This window comes from Wyeomyia smithii, chromosome 1 (genome assembly GCF_029784165.1).
Source record: "Wyeomyia smithii strain HCP4-BCI-WySm-NY-G18 chromosome 1, ASM2978416v1, whole genome shotgun sequence".
NCBI classification, from domain to species: Eukaryota; Metazoa; Arthropoda; class Insecta; order Diptera; family Culicidae; genus Wyeomyia; species Wyeomyia smithii.
The window spans coordinates 146,529,785-146,556,847 of NC_073694.1; the positions used below are offsets into that span (position 1 = coordinate 146,529,785).

Sequence of the window (27,063 nt, forward strand, 5' to 3'; positions counted from 1 at the left end):
CATATTTCTTATCGTCTACCTCTTATCTTCAATTTACTGAATCTGATTTCAAATAGATACTATTTTCTACATACTTATCTACACTCCGAACCGACTTTCGGCAGCAGTCACATTCCGAATGTAGCGCTGGAAAAAAAAGAAAATAATTACATCATGTCAAACACAATTTTCAATCGCAGGTACATTGGAAAGATACAACAATCAAAAGTATCACTATGGAAAATATCCCTAACGACCAGCAAACAAAGTGAAAAGTCTACCTTATAACATGCACAACCTGAAAATCATCATAAGAGGATAAGGATAGGCTGGAAACGGACGTGTGAAATTTTCGCTCCGCCATGGGATTCTGTAAAAAGTTTTGGAAACGGCTAAAGCGGTCATTCGCGGTATGTTGCTGTTTGTACCTGGTCCGGAGTTCGGAAGATTATGGAGTTTTCGAAATTCCGGACCAATTCGCGGAGTACCTGGCACAAACGCATAATGGACTACGTGAAGCAACGTTACGAGTCGAATGGTCTACAGTCGCGCTTGCTGGATCATTCGAATGTGCGTTCAGCGCTACGCCGATACCAACAACTTTTGAAAGATCCCATGACAACCTGTCCTTAAATGAAGAATCGGTTATTACCGCGTCGTTGCAACACCTGGCACAGTTTCACTGAAATGTCAAAAGTGAAACCGGCGAACTTCGATAAGCCAGGGTTGCTACGACGTTCTCGTCGAGTGAAATATCTCAGCGGCGAGAACGAATTGTATATTTTTTGTGTTTTGATGATTTTTCTTAATTTCATATATCCAATATGGATTTTATATTTAATTCCTTATCTATAATTTCGAATAATTTAATTATTCATTTCAATATAAGTTTAAATTTTGAAGTTAAATGTTTTACTCATATTTCTTATCGTCTACCTCTTATCTTCAATTTACTGAATCTGATTTCAAATAGATACTATTTTCTACATACTTATCTACACTCCGAACCGACTTTCGGCAGCAGTCACATTCCGAATGTAGCGCTGAAAAAAAAAAAGAAAATAATTACAACATGTCAAACACAATTTTCAATCGCAGGTACATTGGAAAGATACAACAATCAAAAGTATCACTATGGAAAATATCCCTAACGACCAGCAAACAAAGTGAAAAGTCTACCTTATAACATGCACAACCTGAAAATCATCATAAGAGGATAAGGATAGGCTGGAAACGGACGTGTGAAATTTTCGCTCCGCCATGGGATTCTGTAAAAAGTTTTGGAAACGGCTAAAGCGGTCATTCGCGGTATGTTGCTGTTTGTACCTGGTCCGGAGTTCGGAAGATTATGGAGTTTTCGAAATTCCGGACCAATTCGCGGAGTACCCGGCACAAACGCATAATGGACTACGTGAAGCAACGTTACGAGTCGAATGGTCTACAGTCGCGCTTGCTGGATCATTCGAATGTGCGTTCAGCGCTACGCCGATACCAACAACTTTTGAAAGATCCCATGACAACCTGTCCTTAAATGAAAAATCGGTTATTACCGCGATGGCAATGACCGATATTCGTCGTTGCAACACCTGGCCCAGTTTCACTGAAATGTCAAAAGTGAAACCGGCGAACTTCGATAAGCCAGGGTTGCTACGACGTTCTCGTCGAGTGAAATATCTCAGCGGCGAGAACGAATTGTATATTTTTTGTGTTTTAATGATTTTTCTTAATTTTATTTGTTTTTGTTTATTTTATTTGAATTAATTTTTTTGTTGTGTTGTTCGTTGTGTTCCAAAAAGATGCACAGAAGCTAAAATTTGATCACAGACACAATCTTGAATTTCAAGATGGTGACTTCCGGTGTCTAGCATACAGCCGGAAATGATCAAATAGCATTCATTATGAGTGTTTTCGGAACCAGAATTACGCCCAGATGACAGAAATTGATTTCACAGGCAATTTTAAAGTCCAAAATGACGACTATGGGTTTCTGAAAAACAGCTTAAAGTGACCAAATACCACCCAATATGAGTATCTTCAGAGCCAGAATGTTGCAAGCTGAAAATTTACTTTAAACACCATTCTGGATTGTAGGATGGCAACTTATGGTTTTTGGAAAACAGCCAAAAATGGCCGATTTCCGTCTAACATGAGTATCTCCGGATCTAGAATGATACACAGTAGCTGAAATCGACCACAGACCCCATTTTGGATTCTAGGTTGGCGACTTCCGGTTCCTGGGATACAGCCGAAAATGATCGAATAACACCCAATATGGGCGTTTCTTCAACCAGAATGACGCTCAGAGGCCAGAAATTATCTTAAATACCATTTTGAAATCCAAGATGGCGACTTCCGGTTTGTGAAAAACAGCCTAAAATAACCAAATGCCATCCAATATGAGTATCTCTGGAACCAGAATGATGCAAGGAGCTAACAATTGACCTCAGACACCATTTTTAATTGCTAAATGGCAACTTCTAGGAAACAGTCGAAAATGACCGAATGATACTCAATATGGATATTTCCGTAATCGGGATGATGCATACAAACTAAACATTGACCCTGGACACCATTTTGAATTTAAAGGCGACCACTTTTAGTTTCTGGAAAACAACCAAAATAACTAAATACCTCCCAATATGGGTATTTCCGGTGTCAGATTGATGCCAGAGAATCTGCTGAAAATGACCGAATACCACTCAATATGAATATATTCAGAATTGAGGCGATTTACAGAAGCCGAAAGACGAGGATGTTGTTATTTCGATAAAACCAATCATTCCAAACGATTTGTCTTTTGACTTTGATCATATCCTATGGCCGATTCGTCGTGCATTTGCAACGAATCAATGAATTAGGAACGTTCAAATAGTACGATACCACATTTAGATTATGTTGAGGCCACATATATCGATCAAAGCAGGTATAGTTTTAAATAGTCTTTGAATGTCTTTTCTTTCCATAACTTTTGAGCCACATATCAAATTGTTATGAAGTTGTTATTGGTAAGTTTGAGAGATGACTCGTTCGTATCACACTAGTTATGTTTAAATAAGTCATGTAATCTTTGAGATAATAGACTTTCGTTGTTTTATTCACAATTTAATACATAACGGTGGCTTAAGTTCGATTATAATCAAATGAAATGGGAACGTATTGGGCAGCCAAACTTTGAAACCACGTGTTCAATCAGATTTCATCAGTTAACCCTTAACTAGCCCGCTCATTTGATAATAATATTGATCAAATCGGTTGTGTAGTTTCTGAGATAATGAAGTTTCGTGATTTTCACATTTCGGTACATTACAGACGAAGTTACAGTTCGATTACAGTAAAAATCAATAGGGTGTTATGAGGCAGCTTGACCTTTCATTTGACACTAGTTTTGTGGAAATCGGGTCAGCCAGAGACTCTGAGAAAAGTGAGTGAGTCCAAGTAGTCTTCGGAATATGTTCCTTTTCATAGCTGGATTTCACATTTTTAAACATAACAGGCAAAGTAATAATCCGATTGCAAAACAAATCAATAGGGCCTTATGGGGCAACTAGACCTTCCATTTGACGCTGATTTTATGAAAATCGGTCCAGCCATCTCTGAGAAACATGAGTGAGATTAAGTAGTCTTCATAACACGTTTCATGTCATAACTTTTTAACCACTACTTCAATCTTTATAAAATTCGAAACTTAAGGGTATTTTAGGTAGCCCGTTCATTTGAAATCAATTGTGTACAAATCGGTTGTGCAGTTTTCGAGATAATGATGTTTCATGATTTTTACATTTTGATACATAACCTCTAAACTAAGAATCCGATTACAATGAAATTTAATAGGGTATTATGGGACTACATGACCTTTCATTTGCAATTAATTTCATTAAAATCGGTCCAGCCATCTCTGAGAAAAGTGAGTGAGAATAATAATCTGCACATACACACACACACACGCACACACACACACACATACAGAAAATGCTCAGCCTGTCGAGCTGAGTCCAGTGATATATGGCATTCGGCTTTTTGGAGCACTTTTATACTTTCGGTTTTGCAAGTGATTGCTATACCTTTCTAGGAGAAAGGCAAAAATAGAGTGGAAGAAAGTATGTTTGTTTGATTTTTTCATATACACATTCCTTTTGTATAATGTGTTTTTGAAAAAATAGGAATGAAAGAAAATGTATGTAATTGTAGTAAGAAGTTGTGTGTTAATGTGGTACGTTTGTAGAGAATGTTTTTTTATATACATACTTTTTTGTGCAGTATGTGTATAAATAGAATGGAAAAAAGTGTTTGTGTGTGTGTTTGTGTGTATGTTTATATATATATATATATATATATATATATATATATATATATATATATATATATATATATATATATATATATATATATATATATTTATTTATATATATATATATATATATATATATATATATATATATATATATATATATATATATATATATATATATATATATATATATATATATATATATATATATATATATATATATATATATGGGCTACTTGGCGGATTTCAAATCGTTCTTGATTTCGCTTGATGAGTTTTGGTTCAATAATCCAGGAGTATCCGGAACACCACCGAAACAGGCCAGTTTGTGGTTCTAAGTACTGCATTGATCATGGCCATTATATTACAGAAATATGTTCCGGCCATAAATTCGAAACCGGTTGACCAATAGTGGTTGTCCTCATCGGCAACTAAAAACCATAATACCTTGCTTTTGGAAGTTGTTGAGTAAGAATTGGTCGAAGGAACGACGAGAAAACTGCCTAAAACGAACTACCTAACCAGAACGGGGCATTGTTGTTACAATTTTGTACAACCCCGGAACTCCCAATGATCCGGAAGGCAAAAGTACATTATAGAAATACAGAAGAAAAAAAATACTCCGGATAATCGAGCCCCGGATAATCGAGTCTCCGGATAATCGAGTCCGACCTGTATATTTATATATATATATATATATATATATATATATATATATATATATATATATATATATATATATATATATATATATATATATATATATATATATATATATATATATATATATATTTTATTTTTTTTTTTTTTTTTTCAGGGCTGTATGCCACCACGGGTCGGTATTTGGCGATTACCGTAGGCCACGGAAGTGCTCACTGCAAGCAACTGCAAGTCCCGGACCATCAGCGAGAGCTAGCCTAGGTTGTGGTGAGACTCAGGCATTGGGCCGCCGAATTCTCGCAAAAGCCACATTATCCGGAAGCAGCTCTGACGGAGCGAATAGTGCCGCTCCCACCACCCAAATGCACTAATTCGCTCATTGGGATTGATGCCAGTAAGTTCCCAATTACGGCAACTGGTCGCAACGTGATATGATAAGAGTCGGATTTTGTTTTCGTACAACGATTCTGGGCTGGCACCTGCGCCGAGCTCCCTTAGTAAGGTCGTGTGACAACGGCTTGAAACGGCGAGACAACAACCGGTGCAGGGGTCTCCGTCCCGTAAAACCTGGCAGGCCTTCCAGTACGTTCCAAATTCATTGCCCGGTGGGAACCGGGCAGGAGTGGGATCAGATGTCCTTTCCTGACTTGCGCCGGTCGGGGGTGTCATAGTTGCTCATAAGGCGCTATGGCAGCCGCCCCTAGCCATGGCCTCACTGCTTCGGCATAGACTACCATGGGACCAGATAGGCGACCACTCCAGTATGGATAAGGATAGCGGCTGGAAGGGGGACCCACTTAACAAAAATGAACAATGAAAATAATGAAGATCAACAATTGGGCGCAGATGGGTTGAAAAACCCGTTTGCACGAGGAGGCATCCAGAGGTCTCCGCCGAGAAAGGCGGAGATGGATGCAGTAAAGGACGCCTGCGAAGACGGCAAAGGCAGTACGCCTTCCGGATCGACGCAAGACATCGCAGTGGCTGGTCCACTGTTGATAAAGGCGGTCGGAAGACAGCGAGACACGCTACCGAAGGTAGTAGCGCTGTCGGAGCAGCTCGATGCCATAATCGAGTTTGCGAAAAGTCGCACCAACACGACGAAGTACCTGAAGCAGGCTCTCTACATGCTTCGGTCCTCCGTCGATGCTGCGAAGAAGGAGCACGCCGAGCTCAAGGCAAGAGCGGTGACTGCAGAGAAGAATGCAACGGAGGTGACCGGAAGGGCGACGAAGTCGGTCCAAACGGACACCTGCACGTTTGCAGCGGTTCGCGCCTCCGGGTCAGCCGCAAAAAGAGCAAGGCAGTCTCCGGGGGAAGCCCCCGAGAACAGCAAGAAACGGTTGGTTGTGCTAAGCCCGCGAGACAGCACACCAACGGCCTCCAAGTCCGCCGAAAAGTCTGCCGAAGTGGCAGCTACGGGAAACCCTTGGGTTACCGTGGGAGGAAGGAAGCGCCAAAAAGACAGCAAGCGCAACGACGAGAAGGCGACAAATCGTCCAAAAATGGGAAAGAAGGCGCGAAGCAGGGGCGACGCCCTCATACTCAAGACGGATGGTGGACCGACGCGATAGCGGACCTCCGTAGCGCGTGCCTCCGTGCAAGACGGATGTTGCAACGTGCACGTACCGATGCACAGAGGGTAGAGCGCCGTGTAGTATTCGGATCTGCAAGATCGGCGCTTAAAAGTGCGATAAAGGCGAGCAAAAGGGCCTGCTTCGATAGGCTATGCGCGAGTGCTAATACGAATCCGTGGGGCAACGCCTACAGAGTCGTAATGGCGAAGACCAAAGGCGTGTTGGCGCCTGCAGAGTGATCACCAGCGATGCTGGAGCGTATCATCGAGGGACTCTTTCCACGACACGAGCCAAATCCTTGGCCTCCGGTTGCTGAGTCTCTCGTCCGACGTTCCAGTATCTCAGACACAGACCAGGGATGGTCGGCCAACCTGCCGGGCATCCAATCCGTGAGAGACGGCAGCCGTGCAGAGGTTGTGGAGGAGGTAAGGGTTACGAATGAGGAACTCATCGTGATCGCCAACTCCCTAAAAGTGAGCAAGGCACCGGGACCGGATGGAATCCCGAACTTGGCCATCAGGACGGCCATGAAAGTGGCCCCCGATCTATTTCGAGCAGTCATACAGAAGTGCCTGGATGACTGCCTCTTTCCGGACAGGTGGAAGCGACAGAGGTTGGTGCTGTTGCCGAAGGCTGGGAAACCGCCAGGGGACCCATCGGCATACAGACCTATCTGTCTGCTGGACACTACGGGCAAGGTGCTTGAGAGGATTATCCTCAACAGACTGGTGAAGTACACAGAGGGTGTAAACGGTCTGGAAAGTAACCAGTTCGGCTTCCGGAAAGGTAGATCCACGCTGGATGCTATTCTCTCTGTCACCAAGACGGCAGAGGTAGCACTCCAGCGTAAGAGTTGGGGCATTCGCTATTGCGCAATCGTCACGCTTGACGTGAAGAATGCATTCAATAGCGCCAGTTGGGACTCCATAGCGCTCGCGCTTAGGAGCATCCACGTACCGGTGTCGTTGTTCAAGATTTTGGAAAATTATTTCCAGAATCGGGTACTAGTTTACAACACGGAGGAGGGTCAGAAGTGCGTCCCAATCACCGCAGGGGTACCGCAAGGTTCCATCCTGGGCCCGGTGTTGTGGAATGTCATGTATGACGGGGTGTTGAAACTAAAGTTCCCTGTAGGGGTTGTGATCGTCGGCTTCGCAGACGACATCACGCTAGAGGTCTACGGCGAGTCGATCGAAGAGGTCGAGTTGACGGCCGCGCACTGTATACGCAAGGTCGAAGACTGGATGCACTCTAGGAAACTGGAGTTAGCGCACCATAAAACGGAGGTTACGGTTGTGAACAACCGCAAATTAGAGCAACAGGCGGTGGTCAGAGTCGGTGACTGCACCATTACCTCAAGGCGTTCCTTGAAGCGCTTGGGGGTTATGGTTGACGATAAGCTCACATTTAAGAGTCACGTCGACTATGCCTGTAAGAGGGCTTCAACGGCCGCTGCAGGACTATCTCGAATGATGTCCAATAGCTCAGCGGTATATGGAGCAAGCGTAAACTTCTTGCCAGAGTGGTTTCGTTCATACTTAGGTATGGTGGGCCAGCGTGGTCCAAAGCGTTAGGTACCAACAGTCATCGTCGTAAACTGGAAAGTACCTACAGGCTCATGTGCCTGAGGGTTGTGAGCGCGTACCGTACAGTGTCATACGACGCAATCTGCGTCCTGTCCGGCATGATGCCTATCAGCATAGCCATTAAGGAGGACGTAGAATGCTTCGATCAACGTGACACAAGGGGTATACGAGGCACCAGAAGGTCATTCTCGATGATCAGATGGCAGCAGGAATGGTCCAATTCCGTAAAGGGTAGATGGACGCATCGACTTATTCCGGACGTATCCGGATGGGTCGGGAGGCGCCATGGAGAAGTTAACTTCCACTTGACACAGATTCTGTCAGGTCATGGTTGCTTCAGGCAGTATCTACACAGATTCGGGCATGCGGGGTCCCCCATGTGTCCCGAGTGCGCGGATGCGGAAGAAACTGCTGAGCATGTCTTCTTCGTGTGCCCTCGTTTTGTGCATGCGCGGAGCGACATGATGGTAATGAGCGGGCCAGACACCACTCCGGACAACCTAGTTCGGAGGATGTGTAAAGACCCAAACATTTGGAGGGCGGTTTGTACAGCTGCCTCTCAAATAGTTTTAGAATTGCAAAACAGGCGACAGGTTGACCACCGACACGCCAGTGTTAGCTAACGGCCAGTCTCCAGGTTAGTTAGCTAAGTTAGCAAAGATACCTAAAGAACCAAGAGGGTGCACAGAGCACAAAAGCCGCTCCCCGAAGCAATACCTAGCGGTGGTCCCGGGGAGTATTATGGGCTGGAGACTGGAGGGGTTTTAGTGGGTCCGGTCACTGATTCAAACCAACCCCACACTCCCTGAGGTTGGTCACCTCAGGGGTTTGGATGCAAATTTCCCCTCCACCTGAAACAAAAAAAAGAAAAAATATATATATATATATATATATATATATATATATATATATATATATATATATATATATATATATATATATATATATATATATATATATATATATATATATATATATATATATATATATATATATATATATATATATATATATATATATATATATATATATATATATATATATATATATATATATATATATATATATATTTGATTTGAAATTGTTACTACAATCATGGAAATAATATTGTTTTTGAAAAAGTTGGATTTAGACAAAATGCTCTAAAGCTTAACCCTTTTTTTTTAAGTCCGGAAAAGACAAAACGAAAATGGAAGGAAAAATACCAATATCATTGGTTCCAACATGCACAAAGATTATTAATTCAGCAATTCTTGAAAAACTGTGTGAAGAACTGGACAAGAAAAAACTGTTGTGTTTAATTAAGTAAAAGCGCATAAGAAAGAAGGTATTCTCACCTATATCATGTTCATATATCTACAAATGCTTTTAGTACCGTTTCTGTCGAAAAGCTAAACGAAATTATGCTTGAGCTCAACACCTCCTATGAGGTGATCTCCTGGATTACATCCTTTTTAACAAAAAGAACGATGAAATTCCAAATTAACGTAAAAAAGCTGACACTTGTGATAAGTGATGGTTTACCACAAAGCGACGTACTATCGCCTTTTCTGTTCAATGTTTACACAATTATGCTACATAAAACACAAATTATAGTAGTTAAAGTGGTACAGTTTGCCGATGAGTTCGGTATATCGGTGACCGCTTAAAACACGGACGGGCTGGACACGAAGGGCCAATCAATTCTTGATGAATTTACAGAGATTTGTGATTCACTGAATCTAAAAGTTAATCCTAGCAAAACCAAAACTATTCTGTTCCAAGCGAGCAAACAAGGAACTAGACTCCGACACAAAAGGGACCAAAATAGAAATGGTGCACTATCATAAACACTTGGGCTTGTTCATCGATAGAAATTTATCTTTCGGACACCACGTGAGGGATATGAAGTGTGAAATAAACGACAGATAAAACAAAATAAAGGTTATCAGTAGCATAAAAAGTGGCGGTAATCCTCAAACTATGCTGCACGTACACGAGGCACTTATACACTGTTTATAACAATGCTTCAAAAACCAATTTCCAATCACTAGTTACGGTAAATAATCACTACTAAATTCCTATAATGGCATCCCACTGGAAGGTCTCCTTTCAAGAACTATGCGCCACAGAAAAGCCAATTCTCTTCTATTCAATTATAGTTTTCGGAGAAAACTTGGTTCTTGGAAAGCAACCTCAACACCAATCAGATTAGAATACTACGGAATCTTTGCTCGCCAGAATGAAAATCATTTATAATGGGAAATGTGATAAATGTAATATGGAAGCAGACGCTGAACACCTTTTTTTGTATTCGATAATTTCGCTATAGTACGGCAAAAATACTTTTTCACGGAGACTCTAAAATTATTACCTATCAATAATGGCAAAAAAATTTCGTCCACCTACCTTAAGCAAATAAGCTCAGGTCGAAGGCCGTCTTTCGCTGGTTTCCACTGCTTTCCTCAATCTGTGAAAAAGACCACGTGTTAGATTGTTCCTGTCACTTTGACCAAGTTCTCTGCTTACAGATTAGTGACGAAATGAAGTAATGTCCATGCCTTCACGTGGTATTTATTTTTGGAACATTAGCGAGACAATCACCAATACCGCCATCGAAAACCACCAGTGGCTTTTGCAAATCTTTTATCTTCCGATACAATAACCTCTTCCAATTTTTCCTTCCAACTGGCGCATTCATCCTGAAAAAAAAATTAGTTTTTTTGAAATTGCTGATAAATATTACCAGATTTATATGTCTACATTTATTGTACGATGTACTACGGTTTATGAAATAGAAATTACTGAAAATGATGTTAATGACTTTACAAACTGTCACAGCTGTCGAACGATACGCGTTCAGTTTTAAATTTTATTCGAATGTTCACGCATCATCGCAATTTGAATACAATTTAGCTTCATTTTTCACTTTGTATCGATATATTAGAACATTATGTGTAAATCAATATAACTTTTCCATCCAATCAGACTAATCATATTCTATTATTTATTTTTTTAAATTACCATGAACGCAACCGTAATCTTATTCGACAAAGTTTCATCGTAAAATTACATTTGATTAAAAAAAACTGCCAAATTGAAAACGTCTCTCATATTGTTTTATTAGCAGAACTTTGCTTCTCATTACGATTGTTACGTGTTTCAGCACATTACAACACACATCAATCCAACATTGGCAACTATACCCTTAGCATACTAACCAACAAAAGAACATCCGAAAAAGGCAACTCTCCAGCGGCTCCACTATCTTATTCGAAACCTCTCATGGGAACGGAAACGGTGCTGGCGATGCAGCCACCACCGAGAAAGACAAACTGGCCCAGAAAGAGGTGGAAGTAAAATTCATCTCCGAGCAGAATGGCGACGCCAGGATCGATTTGGAGGTGGAGCAGCAGGTGAGTTAACGGTCAGGCGACAACAGTTCGGTGCTAATTGTTTGTTTTGCGGTTTGAAAAAACGGTCACTTAAAAACTTCCAGTAAAATGGCACTCGATATTAAACGACCTACCTCCTTTGGCAGCAAACGTTTTCCGGCATGAGCAAGAAAGAGCTGATGAAGATTGCCAACGATCCGTTCTGGATTCGGCTGCGTTGGTTCCTTTTCATCCTGTTCTGGGGGAACTCTGGATCGCGATGCTGGTTGGTGCCATATATATTATAATGGATGCACCGAAATGTGCTGTTCCGGTTCCGTTGACCTGGTGGCAGGAGGGACCGCTGGTAAAGCTTGACGCCCAGGATTACCGCAATCAGGTGGATACAGCCGATCGATTCGGAGCGAAGGGGGTTATCTACGAGCTTCCGGCCGATGAAACCTATCTGGTTAATACGTCTTCCGTCGAGAAGAAAATCGAGGATCTCAAGGATGAGCGATTGAAGACGTGTCCAATGGAACGCGGAATTGAGCTTAATCATACTCAATTAAGCTTGATTCGTATACACCGCAGTTATTCTCTGTTGCTAACGCGGGGATTATTCTTCACTGAGGAGAACAGGTTTCTTTGAGGTTAACTTTGAAAGCAGTCGGCAAACTGGTTGTGATTTTTTTTTCACTTGTGATAATGCCAGGTTGGCACAGAGAATCACATAAATCTGATCAAATTTCACTTAAATTTAAAAACTACATTCCAAACCTACTAAATTCTTTCTCACAATTGTTTCAAATGACAAAATTTTCAATATACTAAAAGCACAGTTTGCTGCGATTGATAGTTCCTCTATGCATTAATTATTGTCCTTCTTAAATTCAGCGCTAAAGACATCAACGTAATTTTGGACCTCACACCAAACTACGTAACCAAGGATGACCAACTGTTCAAGGAGGTACTGGCCAGTGCGGATTCACCGGCACGTGCGGCCTTCATATGGGAAGATTCCGGCGCGGTACCCAACTGGCTGGCAGTGAATGGTCGCGGTTCTGCCTGGAACGAAGTGAGCCCCCGTCAATTCGTGCTAGCCCAGTTCGGAGCCGATCGGTTGGACCTGCAGCTGAACGAACCAATCGCAAAGGAAAAAAAAGTAGGAGGGTGGTATTCAAGACACGACTGAATGACGTTGACTACCGTATTCCCATAAAAAAAAAATATTCCATTGAAGCAAATAGTAGAGGGAATTGCAACGCTTCTTTTACAAAACTTCTGTAATTATATTTCGAGGCACCAAAAGGCACAGTTGCCGATTATTCTCGTTTACTGGTTAGTCCGTCCAGAATTCCAGCCATTTTAGTATTTTGCACTAGCCATTTACTACTAAAGCCACCAGCATTACGGGTGAAACCGGCACGAGATGACCGGTACTATTTTATCTTTCCTCCTTTCAGCTGCTAACACCTAGCGCTGTCGTGAAATTAACATCAACATAAACATGCATTTTTGCAAGGTTTTTTTCCGCTAGCAGCAGCAATCGTGAAACATAAAATTCAACTAACCGCTTCTATTATAAAACTGCGAGGCACCAAAAGGTGCCAGTTGCCGATTTCTTGTTTACTGGTAGGGACGTTGCGATACCACCGATATTAATACAGAATCGATCCTTCTACTTCCGATACTCGCATTTTTGGTATCGATGTTTTATCAGCGATACTTCATTAATATCGATACACACCTCTCAGTATCAAAAAGACTCAAAACAACCCTGTAAAGAAGAACGAACGAAGCAGAAAACTTGCTGTTTCCTGTGCCATTTTGATGCATCGTATGCATGCATGCCATCTCATCGGCAATGCCAATTTAACAGAAATTTCTGTAGATTAACCTACGGGAACGATCCTTTTCTACGGTCATGCAGATCCGAAGGTAAAATCTACAGAGCCATGCAAGCGGTTCTTTTGAAAACAGGATCAATTATTAAGGAAAAGCGTAATTGACTTTCGACTAAGTGTCTGCAGAAGCTGGTGTTTCTAGATTCAGTAAATTTATAAATTTACCATTTTACGAACTGACAGGTGTTACGTATTCTGCTGTTGATGATGTTGCTTTTACGTGCGTTATGTCAGCGGTTCCGAGCTTTCTGTCAAAATTTCATTCATAGATTGAGTTCAGAAACGTCTCGTAAAATGGCCTATATAAGTGGTTTAATTGAATTAAACGTTTCATCTTGTGGAATAAATAATAAAAAAGAATTATGAGTTATATTTTGAATGAACTGGTATCGCGCAACGATACTTTTAGGTATCGATACGTTAGCCTCGTACTATCGGAAAATCAGTACTGGCTCTCGATACAGGTATCGATCCTAAGTATCGATGTTTAATGGTATCGCAACGTCCCTATTTACTGGTTTCTGTCCAGAATTCCAGCCATTTTAATATTTTGCAGTAGCCACCAGCATTACGGGTGAAACCGGCACGAGATGGCCGGTACTATTTTGTTTTTCCTCCTTTTAGCTGCTAACACCAAGCGTCCGTATGTATCCGGTACGGTTTAATAATGAAACTGATGGGGTGAAACGTTCGAACGATACGTTTTATACCAAGGCTTCGTCAGATAATTAGAAAGAAGGAGGGGCTACATAGATGATGGAATGGTAGAGACAAATGTTTCTTGAAAGCTGCGCCGGCCGCTGTCGTAACATTAACACCAACACAAACATGCATTTTTGCAAGGTTTTCTCCGCTAGCAGCAGCAATTGGTAAAACAGAAAATTCAATTAGCCGCTTCTGTACCAAAATTTCGAGGCACCAAAAGGTGCCAGTTGCCGATTATAGTTTCTTGGTTAGTCCGTCCAGAATTCCAGCCATTTAAGTGTTTTGCAGTAGCCATTTACTACTAAAGCCACCAGCATTACGGGTGAAACCGGCACGAGATGACCGGTACTATTTTATCTTTCCTCCTTTCAGCTGCTATCACCTAGCGTTCGCATGTCACTGGTGCGGTTTTGGAATTAAAATGAGGGGGCGCCGGCCGCTGTCGTAAAATTAACACCACCAAAAAGATGCATATTTGCAATGTTTTTTCCGCTAGCAGCAGCATAAACATCGGAAACAGAAAGTGACAACAACAATAACAAGAAAGTCAGATCGATTGTATCCGTTAGTGTCGACTGTGCTTGGGAAGAGAGGTAGTGATTGGCTGCGCGGTATGATTTAGACAATCGATATTAATTACCAATTTTTCAACAGTGTATCTCAAACAAAAGTTTGTTTTTGTTACATAAATTTAACCGTAAAAGAATTTCTGATCGATTGATGCCAAAACCTCGAAAACCTGATTATAGATGACTGCAAAATAAGCGCTCAAAACCTGACCACTTTTCTCTGGTTTTCCCTGGTTGAATTACTAGATTTTCAATTTCAGGGGCCTAACTTCGATATAGACGTTAGTCAACGTCAAAACTTAAAACTGCGCTGCAGCACTTGGCCGGGCTGGGAGTGCGTGGTTTCCGACTGGCGAACGCTAAACACTTCATAGTCGATCGAGAGGGTAAAAATGACGTTGCTGCTGGGGTTGAAGATAAAACGCTGGTGCACACGGACTACGGCTTCTGGACACATGCCCACACGATTGGGTGCTCTACTGTACGAGCTGAGTTCCGCAGTTAAAAATGCAACAAACGGAGAAGGTTTCTTGTCAGTGAGCGAAGACATTATGCGACCAGAAGTATTCGTCACAGACGGTAAACTTGGTATGGACATACCGGATTTCGGTAATGTTGAAAGTGTACTCCGGCAGTCGCTGGGAGTCGAGTCGGCAAAGGCTCTCCGAGATGACATCTAAAAGACTCACGTGTAAATTCAAAAGTACACCGCTGCGGAAGGCGGTAAACCTTGGGTGCAGTGGCCGTACGATAAGAACTCCCTAGATCAGGTGGCTGCCTCGAAGTATAATGTTTTCATGTTCCCACTGCCTGGCGTTCCTGTTGTCACACTGGACGTTCTTAACTACAGCAACGTGAGCCAAGCACTGATCGGTCATCTGGAGAAGTATCGTGCCTCACCATCCTATCAGCATGGAACTATTTACACCGACACTAACGGAACCTCCGTTGGATACACTCGGTAAGTTTGCTACACTTTGCTTCATCGTAACAACATTAATGGTTCTCGTTCGAAATATTGCTAATCGACCTTTTTTCCTTCATACTCTACTTATTGTAATCGTTTATTCCACGCTTGGACACTAACTAATCTAACACAGAGATGGGTAAGTACAGCACTGTGTAACCAACTAACAACCATTTCATTGTTGTGCCGGTACTAAACTACCAAACTTGACAAAAGTATACCAAAATTTTTTATCCTTCCCTGACTACAGAAAGTCGAGGCCGACTTTAGCCAAGTGGTCGGTATTGCCGACGAGTTGACATTTGTCTCACTAGTGAGAACTATCGTGTGCCAGATATTGGCGTCAAGTAAGTATTGTCGGATCCCAGTTACGGTCCAACCTGATTGATAATTTCATTTTCTTACAGGAGCAAGCTTCCTTTGAATGCAGTGCCCCTGTCCGGTCTGTCGGCTCTGATGGCCACCTACGTACCGAAGCAGGGTTAAATGTCCAAGGCAACGTATTAAAAGTCCCCCAACTCAACCTTAGCAAAAATTATGGTGTTCTCAATTGAATCTAATAAAAAATGTTTTTGTCGTGAATAGGCCAATAATCTCATCCAAAGTTGTAAACAAAAAATTTTCACTGCTTCTCTAAAACTCAAGCGTATTGAATGAAAGCCTAATTCAATAAAATAAAGCCTAATAAATTGTTGGAAGCGTGAGACATGCTTGGTCAATGAGTAGAAAAAAATGAGAATCACTACTTAATGATAGTCAAACTAAGTCTTAATGAACGATCTTAATATATTTTATAGTAAAAAGTGTAATTATTTTATGTTCACAACTTGCTTGTTTCAGTTTACTATTTCGATTTTTTTGTGTTTCTTTTTTAAGAACACCGTAAACCGTTTGTAGATTACATTTGTCTAACATTATTATTCCCCCCCAAGAACGTGTTCGACTATTTCGAACATTAGCTGCCAAATTAGGGCTCCCTTTAGCTCACTTAAACTTGACCTAAACTACTAATTTTTACGTTGGGACTCTTTATGTGACATGAAACGAAATCCTGATTTACAATCAAAAATGCAAAAAAAAAAATCATTCCAAATTAGGCTCAACAGAGAAAAACTAAAATAGTTAGAGGCGGGTAGAGTTTTCAAATTGCGTTCAGAATCGCAAAATGTTTTTTTTTTGATAAAAAAATTCAAATTCAGAGGGAATCAAAACTCGACGGAAAAAGTTTTTTTATCACTTTTCGTGGATTGTTGAAATAGAAATAACCGAATCACAGATATGCAGATGAGTGGCTCAATCACAGATAGCAGAGTCGATGAATTTTTACGAATGACTTTGAAATGAGTATCCAACCAGTATTATACACACTAACTTCAATTCTGTGGGGTAAGGTTTTTGAGCTAAAAATTTTTAAGCAGATGATGTCCGAACAATTCGGCAGAATCTATCTAGTTGAAATAGCTAAACAAGTTTTTTTTTATCCCTGGGCTTAGTGGTTGAGCTCCTATCTTGGAATACCATAGCTTCACGGAATCCTTTAAGAGGAAGCTGTTGCATGATAGCTTTGGAAGCTCCCGGGCGGTTGGCGGATTAGAGCTAAGAAAGAAGATGAGCATCAGATACCTATGTTGTTGTCTTTCCTACTCTAATCTCGGAAATCTCCTATGTGAGAGCTTCCTGATATAATTTAAAAAAAACTAATTTTGCAGAAGGTCCAGACCACTTAGTGCAAGCTCTTCTCTTGTCCATATCCATAAATGCATTATTACTTGTTTATTTGAGCATGTAGAGTAAGAATACTTCTTATAAATTTCTACACTAAGCAAAAAAATCCAATCATTCACATTCATCACAATCTTCACAATCTAATTTCACACTTTAATCTGACTAAACTATTTCAATTCAATGTTATCTAATCTATTTCAATTCAAAGTTATTACAAATCTAATTCCTTCCTTCCAACCTTTCGATATAAGCATGGCGGAATCTAGCAGGTGAAATGATGCTTCTTACATCAGTAGGAAGCTGATTCCACCAGACAATTGCGCGTACAAAGAATGTTTTACCGTATTGCGAAGTAAAAAAGTGCGGCAAGACGTAATCCTAACACGTGAACTACGAAACGGCTGTAGTTTGTCACGCAGGTACTCGGGACCGACATGAATAATTTTAAATACAGCTGAAAGACAACGGAATTGGAAAAAGTTTTCGAAAGAGAAACCAAGAAGTTGGTTTTGTAGATGTGTTACTCGGGCGAACCTATTGAGGTTAAAAACCCAGCGAACACAGCAATTTAGTGCCACACGTAACCTGTCCAAAGCCCGTGCAGAAGCAGCGATTATAAGCTCAGACCCATAAGTGAAATGTGGAAGTAGCAGAGATTTGAACATTTTCAGTTTCAAATCAACATGCAACATATTAGCAGTTATTTTAAAATGTCGCAGACCGGCATAGATTTTACTACATTGCATATTAACTTGTCTGTCCCATTCTAAGTTATTCTGTAAAATTACGCCTAGTTTATTATGTCGCCACCTATTGTAAGGTTTGGTAAGGTTTCGGGTCTTTGACGTCTTGTTATGAACATAGCTTTCGTTTTGGTAGCATTAATGTATAGCATTACAGTACACGACACTACATCAACCTTTTATTCTTTTATGGGGTTACTGGCTGGGCGCGTCAAGCACTCTAAGCTCTTCACCAGGCCCGAGTCATCGAGTTAGAGAGCCTTCAAGTATCATTTCTGCTTGACGAGACAAGCCTATGGCGACCTAAGGGGTTATATACCTTTTTGGTCGAGAAAAATGAGGGAAGTTTGAATTTATTTTTAAGTGCATAGCACCATTTTCATTGCATCAAAGTGGTATTTTTCTGAAAGTACAGTTTATTAACAGCAAGAAAATACATTTGATTTTGAGATATACCAATTATTACTGGAGTAATGGCCGTTTCCCCGAAACGCTATTTTTTTGCAGAGGCTTGCGGTGATCCTGATAGAGACTCAGCGGATCAACCGAAATCAAAAAACTCATATTATTTCGTTAGTTTAGAAGTGTGCCGGGTCCTTGAACGATTGCTTTTATGAGTATTTTGTTTTCAGTGCAAACGGGAACGTTTTTCCCAAAAAATGCACGTTTTGAGCGCAAAAAAAAGCATTAAAAAATTTTTCGCGACAAAATGTAACTGTATGTTTCAAAAAGCGATCGTTCAGGGACCGGCGAATTTTATAACGAAAATTAAAAAAAAAGATGAAGGAAATTGGTTCAGTAGTTTTCCCACAATCAGAATCACGGCAAAGTCATTTTCCGGAAAAAACTATTCCGTGATAATCGCGTGTAAAGTTTCAAGTTTAGCTTATGCGGCCATGGCGAGGCGCGTTGCGAATCGCTCTAACTTTCTTCCTATTGCTCAGATCTTTATGAAAATTTGTGGAAATGTTCTCAAGATGTTGTATTTGAAGATAATTTAATAAATTTTTTTCCGGTTTTTTGAAAACTAAAAAGGTATATAACCCCTTAATAAAACACAGTAGCGAATGGATTCTGGAGGTTTCCTAACCAAAGGTCCTCGGACGCATGTTGTCGAGCGCAAGTGTAAGTGTTGCATGACAATATTACGACATTACATCAACCTTTAGGGCATCTTTAGCGGTGGTCCAAATCGTTGTTTTGTTCTATTTTTTTGGAACAAACTCAAATTCGTTGCTGCACCGGTGGTGTAAATTTTGTTTTATACCAGATCTAAATGGAAAAAAATTGAAACTGGTATACGTTTTGATCTATTTTTGTCACTTTGCGGAACAAGAAATAGATCGTTCTAAAACTTTTTGTACGCTACCAATAGGTGGGTAAATGTCATATTTTGATTAAATACCTCATTTTTAGCTGTTTACATATAAGCATTTTGCCTGAGTTGGGGGATAAATAAAACAAAGAATTTTCATGATTATTCACAATTCATTTTTGTGGTTTTTCCGAAAAAGAAAATGAAAATGTTTGTCGTTCTTGGCTTTAAGGAAACTGACTAGCAAAAGGGAGAATCCTGGAAAACCATAACGGCAGGTTCAACTACTTGGTTTGCAACCATCAGCCACCAGGAAGCCAAATATGTTGGCTATTCGTTAATCGCTCTAATTGTAGTGGGACTAGAGGAGGCCTCAAGAGGCATGAAAAATGTTCTTCGAAGACACTAAACTTAACTGAACTGTTCGAAATTCAGAAGTGGCATTGTGCAGCTCGGATCGAACGATTTTCGCTATTTTCGAGCACGTCACATACTGCCAGTTTTGCTCTAAGTTCGAAAGGAGCTGCACATGTCGTTTGTTCTTCAGCTCATCTAACCCGCAAAGTCGAAAAAAAAAATAATACGGAAAACGAAACATAACGCCCACCAGCGATCATTCAGTTTTGTTCGAGTTACTCGAAACGAAATGAGCAATGTCACACCAGGCTTGTTTCAATATCCTCAACACCGAACCTACGCGATCAAACATTTTTCGCTATCCTCCGAAGCCCTATTTGTAGCAGAAATTTTTAGATCATACCAATCCATCCTGAAAAATGTAACTGACGCTCGGGTCAAGCCGTCAAATTCATAAAGTCTTGTGGATTAAAAGTGTCTTGCCAAAGTAATCGTTAAATGTGCGTAAAACTTATCGAATTTCCGTTTGTTAAATATTAAATGCTTTTTATTATAACAAGTCTCATAAATTGATAGCATGGGGTATTAAATTGTTGACAGTGTGACAGATGTCAGCGGTTTAAAACAACAAGATATACAACACCGGTGCGGAGAACGAAAAGTTGGTCCATAATAGCTGGTTCTATTCAGATTTCGCTGGTGTAAATCTAGTATAAAGTTGTTTCAAAAATAGACCACCGCTGAAGATGCCCTTGAATAAAGTAAAGAAACTCGTCCATATCACGTGTACGGTGTACCTAACTCTCATATTACAAATAAACACCAAAAGGTGCAAAAAATGTAAATAGGTACCGAATCGCAAATTGTAGCATTTATCATCAAAAGGAAAATTAAAGTGTGGCTGTTTTGCATTCAAACATGGACTCTATACTGTTAGTTCTATGTTGTAGATTGCAAAGTTGTAGTACTGTATGCGGTATATTCCATATAATATTTTTTTCTATTTATTCCATTTTCTTCATCCTTCATTGCTTGTACCTTAGGGTGCGAATCAGAATGCTAATTTTGAGAAACCCTATACAAAATGTTGACCCGCCAGAAAAAACACCATATGAAAAGTTTCAGCTCAATCGGACTTAAAATGAGGTGGCGCAAAGCGATTGAATTCTGTCCTTTAAAATCCAAAAATTAACCCAACGGAGTGGGGTACATGAAACTTCGGTTTTCAAAATTTTCGCTGGTCCCAGAGGGTTTGAAAATGCATGAAACGTCGAGATCTGGTATGATCTGAAGAAAAAATTCACGATTTTGGTGATTTTTCGAATTTCTCAAGGTCAAACTTCAATTGCTTTGCGCCACCCTAGGGTATTTTTTCGGGTAGGTGAACATATTGTGTAGGTTTTTTTAAATTCCATGACGCGATTGGTGTGATCGGGAGAACCATAGAGAAAAAGATAAACATGTTTCTCACTAGGTTGGAAACACCTCGGAATGAGGCGGAGTGGACACTATACTGGCGGTTTCGGGAATGTATCGTAGAAAAGTTGATGTTTTCTTAACGAAGGAGGCATGAAACTAAGCTTTAATGATCATTTCTTTGTGAACGGTGCAATAAAAATCATCTACAGATTCGCCGTGGGCACTAGAAGCCATCGAAACCACTATGATAGTGTTGTGCAGGTTTTGAAATTAGGTAATCCCTCTCAAGCGTCAGAACCACAGGCTCTCAACCAATCTCACCGACCTGCGGAAACCTGGCAGAGTAATCCCAGGACCAATGCCTCGCAGATAAGTAACATTACAACAAACTTCGAAGAAGAAAACAATTCTCCAAACAGTCAGCAGTCGAAGACTGTATACAATTTGCCAGCTCGAATGTTCAAGGGTACTCACCAGAGAACAAAAAACAAGACTTAAGCAGGTATTAGACGAAGCAAATATTTGCTACTTTCCAATACAGATTTTATTTTGTGCAAATAAAAATCGTACCAAAAATAGCAAATATTTGCGTCGTCTAATACCTGCTTTAGACGATATCTTCGTACAACGAGGAATAAAATTAGCAAGCGTACAAGAAACAAGGCTGCCTGGATGAACCTTCAAAACGAAGAATTTTATTTATATGGTACAATGTGAACGATAATAAGAACTCAAGCCCCAGAGAAAAGGGTGGTATAGCCCTGGCGATTCATTAATGCATCCATAAAGATGGACAGTTCAAAAAAGTCAGCGCGAATACTTGTTCATATGCTTGCAACGCGATGAAAGAAAGCATTCTGTTCATTTCCACATACGTAAGGAAGACAACGGTGAATTTGCGATTGTAATAAAGTATGTAACAGGACTCCCTGATTGTTTACGAAACCGAGTAATTCTTCTAGGACACTTCAATGCCCACATCGGCAGCCAGGGTATAGCGGAAGGCGACTGAATAGTAATCGGGACCAAATGCCCGGATATCAAAGCCTTCTTTCATCGACATAGAGCTAGCGATCGTAAAGTCATTGTTGGAACAATCAATATAAATTAGGATTACTCAACAATATCGAACAGAAACGCTTCCAGGCCTTATCCGACTGAGAGGTAGAATTCACGTAAAATCCCTGAAGATCGAGGAGGACCGGCAAAGATATAAGAAAGTGCTAGCCAGGAAATTAAAAAGAAGTCTATCGCGAGACGAAACAACGCAGAGAAATTAAAAAAGGCCTACAAAGCCTTCTACAGCCTTTGCAGCTTTTTAAAAGACCACACTCCCTTGAATGGAACACTATAAAACGGCATAACCACTTTTTAGGTTCTCCCGTTATAACATTTTTAAAGGAAGCAGCCACAATACTTAAGAGGAATAGAAATTTATTGCGGCGAATGGAAAACACAATGCTAACAATTTTGAAAAAGCTCAGCAATATAGAAAATGATGAACAAACTAACACATCGGAGGTGATCGGAGACACCACAGAGCAAAGAAGCAGTTCGCAGCATCTTGAATGACCCGCCTAGGGGGGAAAACTATGAACAATAAAATCCGGATTACCAGACTAAATCTACATCCTGAGCTTGGTGGTTGAGCTCCAATCTTGGGTTCTTATAACTTTACAGAACCAAATTCAAGATAGAGCCACAAAGTTGTTCCAGCTTTGACAGACCAAGGGCGCGTGCTTCCAGGTGTCGAATGAAAGCTAAGGGAGATCATGAGAGTCAGATACCTATGTTTTAGTTCTTTCTACTCTGATCTCGGCAGTCTCCTATGTGGGGAGGATTCATGACAACATTAATTGTTGAAAGTTTTGGTGAATTCTCTTCACACGTGGACCAGACCACATTGTGCAAGCTCTATTCTCATCTAGGAAGTGACAAATACATACTTCTTAATTCTGTGCAGTTGTAGTAGCGGTAGTAGTAGAAACAAGAGTCTGTGTTGTAAGGTGAGGTGCGCAAAGAGAAAAGCAGTAAACCTGACAACCATCTGCGAATGTTTTTTCGACTTCCGATGGGTTTGGAATTGTTTGGGGCTCCGGAATGGACCGAGGAGAGCTTAGTTTAAGCCTTCTGCAATCAAGTTTATTTTTTTTTCCACGTAACGACGCCCTACTCTAATTTTTTTGTGTATGTATATGAGTTCTGATGTATATGTGTTCCATTTTATGTGTATGTATGTATGTATGTATGAATGTCTTTTTTTCCCCATATAGTTACACTAACACATTACTGAAATTGTAAAAGCGACTAATGACAGATATCTCTACTATATGTCTACTTCTTCCTTTCCTTCCAAATCTGCAAATATTATCACTGTTACTTCGACTATCCCCTATATTCAACAACTTATCTTACTATCCGGCAGTCCCAAGCAGGATTCATTACACCCCTGAGGTTATTATTCTGCGATGCCAAACCTACATCTCTCTTGGTACAGCATGGAAAATGATCAATCACTGGAGACTTGGCCCTACGGCCCCCTTCTGCGCCCGAAACCGAAAACGAAACGATTACCATACTAAATCTACTTGGACTTGTCCTTAGAAGAAGCCCCGGTGAAATAGTGACCTAAGCCCTAAGGAAACATAAAAATCGGTCGCCCTTGTTTTACCTGGAAAACTAGCGTGCGACAAGATTTTAGAACGATCCGGGTTATCACTAGACTAGACATGGCAGCCGACAGGGAGAGATTCAAGCAAACCACACGCAGTCGAAAGATTCCCTAAACGAGGATCTGTAGAAGAGCCCACAACAGTAGCATTATTCACTACCAAAACACCAGACTTCACTCCTATTAACGAGGATGGCGTTTTTTTTTCGACTCCATGGTAGGCCTGGTAGGCCTCGCACGCGGTGGATGTGCGCGGTGGAAGATGCACGATCTGCTGGTGTACGAGGAGACTGGAAAGCGGCTGCCCAAGACAGAAGAAGCTGGACATCTCTAATTCGTTCGGCCCTAGACCGGTTAACGATCCGTTAGCCAACAAAACGAGGATGGCGTATCTTTGTAAAAACAACAAACATACAGGTAACCTTTAATACGTATCAAAATCATATTCATGTATTCTTGATTGACATATATGCACAAACACACACTGACATACACAAACAGATACACACACATATTAATCTGCAGAAGCCCATACTTGCCCCTATCTTCCGACAGTCTCAGGGATCTTGCTAAGATGCTACTCTAACAAGACAGTATCTTTGCAACTTGCCCAGGGTTACTCTAGTCAGTTACACAGAAATTAATTGACCAGGTGGTTATTGATGCTGTGATACCAATCCTATTATCACTGGTGCTTCAAAACACCAACGACTTGGTCCTTGGCCCCTTCTATACCTCACAAATACAAAACAAATGCAAAATAGCTAAACAAGTTTTTACTAGATTGGTTAAGGATTGACTGAATTTGTCAGCTTGGATGCAACTTATCTCTAAAATTGCTTAATATCATTTTAGAGCAGAAAAGGTAGGGAAAGCGTTCAACATAATCATTGTAAATCAAATCGTAATAGTATTCCCCAAACCAGCAAAAAAGGGAAGAAGAGGTTTTTCTAGTACACAAGCACATTAACTAGTGTTTATATATATGATAAAATGCCTAAGAACTTACCTTCAGCTGAAACTCGGTTTCAAAATCATTTTCGCCCGCACGGAGAGTTCAGTTGAGGCATCGTTTTCTAGTGTTTTTTATAAACATGATTTTTGCGCACATGTCAAAAAGATTTCTAATGTTTCGCCGATTCATGACTAGAAAAAAAAAACAGATTCAATTATTACCTTAAAAATAAAATGGATGAAAATGGCACAAAAACGCTAAGGAGTGTTTATAGAAGTCAAAAAATAAGCGATGATATCGCCCCGAACAATGTCGAATAAACCGAAAAGTTTTGCAAGTCTACAAACTAAGCAAACAGTTCACAATTATATCACGTCTAACTTTTTCGTGCCGCGCTTGGGAAATCACAATAGCTCACAGTTGGCTTTTTTGCAATCACATTATTTTTAGTATGCTATAAAAAGTTTCATTTTATGGCATGCTTCCTAATGCTGCTATACTGTTACCACTGACCCGAAACGTTATCTGTCTTCATTGACTGATTGTTAACGCTACTCAATCTACTAGTTTGCTCTAACTAGTAATAACGCAACGCTGTTTACTGCAACCACTACGAATCAAATAATTACTAAACAATAATCCCTCCAATTTCATCGTGCTTCCTGGACTCACCTAAGCAAAGTGTTCCACAGTCACGAGGACAGGACAGGAGGAGTCGGAATCGTACAAACCGGTGAAATCAGTTTGCTGGCAACGTCCTGCTGCTGCTGGACCATACTTGCTTCCTCCAGGTATGGTCGAGGTGGTAGTGTGCATGAGTTCCACCGCCCGTGGTAGGCTAATGATCAAAAAAGCAAAAAATCATATTCATGGTCAAAAATTGTTAGATATGTCAAAAAGGTAACAGTTGAAAATACACTAGAGTGTTTAAAAGACCAAAATGTAAGAAGGTGTCTAGAGTTACAAAAAAAGTGCCAAATACATTTTTTGTTCAGTAAACATTTTCAATCCGCGTGAAAACACGTAAATTCTGTGAAAAACGACGTTATTACATATAACAGTATTGAATTGTGTCATTTTCTGTGGCTGATCGCAGAATTCAAATTCTGAATTGAAATTAGTATAAAAAGAATCAAATCAATTTTGGCACAATGTACGACAAAAAAATTACTCACCGATAGGGATCTCGCGATACCTCCCACCATACAGTAAACCGTAGGAGACACCCAACAGCTTGGCCGGCTATTTAACTCAAGCGTTTTGTTTCTTATCCTAGCTGCGGCCCAGAACTGCGGCCAGGTAATCATTTATCTTGACGGCATCCACTCCTTCTGTTCTTGGGCTTTTAGAGTCAGGAAGACGGAATTACTTTGATCGTTCGAACTGTTATGTAATTCTGTAAAATGTCCGGTCGCTCCAGCTTCAGAATCAACTTCGCGAAGTGAGCATTATTATTGGACTCCATACCGTGCAGGGCTTTCGGTGGAATCGTTCAGATCTGCTTCTCTGATTAGTCGCTCAGTTTCTGCTGCTCTTGCTGGGTGGTTTTACTTTTCAGGTTTTACTGCTTATCGAACTGTCGTCTACCATGACCGTCATCAGTTGGAAACTTGAACTTGAGGTTTTCGAGTTTTTTTTCTCTTTTTTCGTGTTTTTTTACGTTGCAAAATTAATTTCAAGCACGACTTGATTCGTTTTTTTTTCGCTAGAAAAAACGGAAAAAAGAGAATCAAACTGGAAAATTGTGGGAGTTTAGTTCTAACCGTAACAACTTACCTCTAATTCTCCTTAAATCACTTCTGTCCGCAACTTCCAGAACTTGCGACCGTTATTCAACGATTTACGTCCAAAATGTCCGGAGTTTTTTTTCTCACAGTATGAAAACCTACTTCGATGGAAAAACGATTCAAACACAAAATGTCACAGTTTGGCACTGTTTGCTGCGATTTGCTGAAAAATACGTATTGGTTTCCGATTGAATTGTTTGGATATGCTGCTCCAAAGCGGGGTTTACCTGCTGTTGCTGCTGAAGGTGTTTTTGCTGGTGATCGTGCTGAAATTTTGATGGTTGCTCGATGAAGCTGTCGTCCATCATGATCACCACCAGCTACAAACATAAAGTTAACATAAAGATTTGGTTTTTTCATCTTTTTATGGACCGGCGTGATTTCACCTACAGTTTTGCTAATCCGACCGCAGGTGTTTTTAATATTTATAGGAATGTAACTTAATTTTCAACTTTTCGGATCTGGCTATCTTATAGTTCAGGTTTTCGTTTAATTTCCCT

General features: G+C 40.5%; 1 protein-coding gene and 1 long non-coding RNA gene across 3 annotated transcripts in view; both read left to right on the forward strand.

Moving 5' to 3' along the window:
• The window catches only part of LOC129734080 (uncharacterized), a 49,429-nt gene extending 37,004 nt beyond the window's left edge, over positions 1–12,425 (forward strand). Inside the window, exons 10-12 of one of the 2 annotated variants that reach the window (XM_055695799.1) lie at positions 5,085–5,321; positions 11,236–11,485; positions 11,569–12,425. The gene's annotated coding sequence lies outside the window, so the exon portion shown is untranslated. The remainder of the gene's footprint in view (positions 1–5,084; positions 5,322–11,235; positions 11,486–11,568) is intronic. The other variant, XM_055695800.1, reaches the window with a different exon arrangement.
• Positions 12,426–15,010: 2,585 nt separating this feature from the next.
• On the forward strand, positions 15,011–16,249 carry LOC129734087 (uncharacterized). Its single transcript, XR_008729776.1, has 3 exons — positions 15,011–15,585; positions 15,725–15,938; positions 15,999–16,249. It is a non-coding gene; the product is annotated as an uncharacterized LOC129734087 (long non-coding RNA).
• Positions 16,250–27,063: the final 10,814 nt, after the last annotated feature.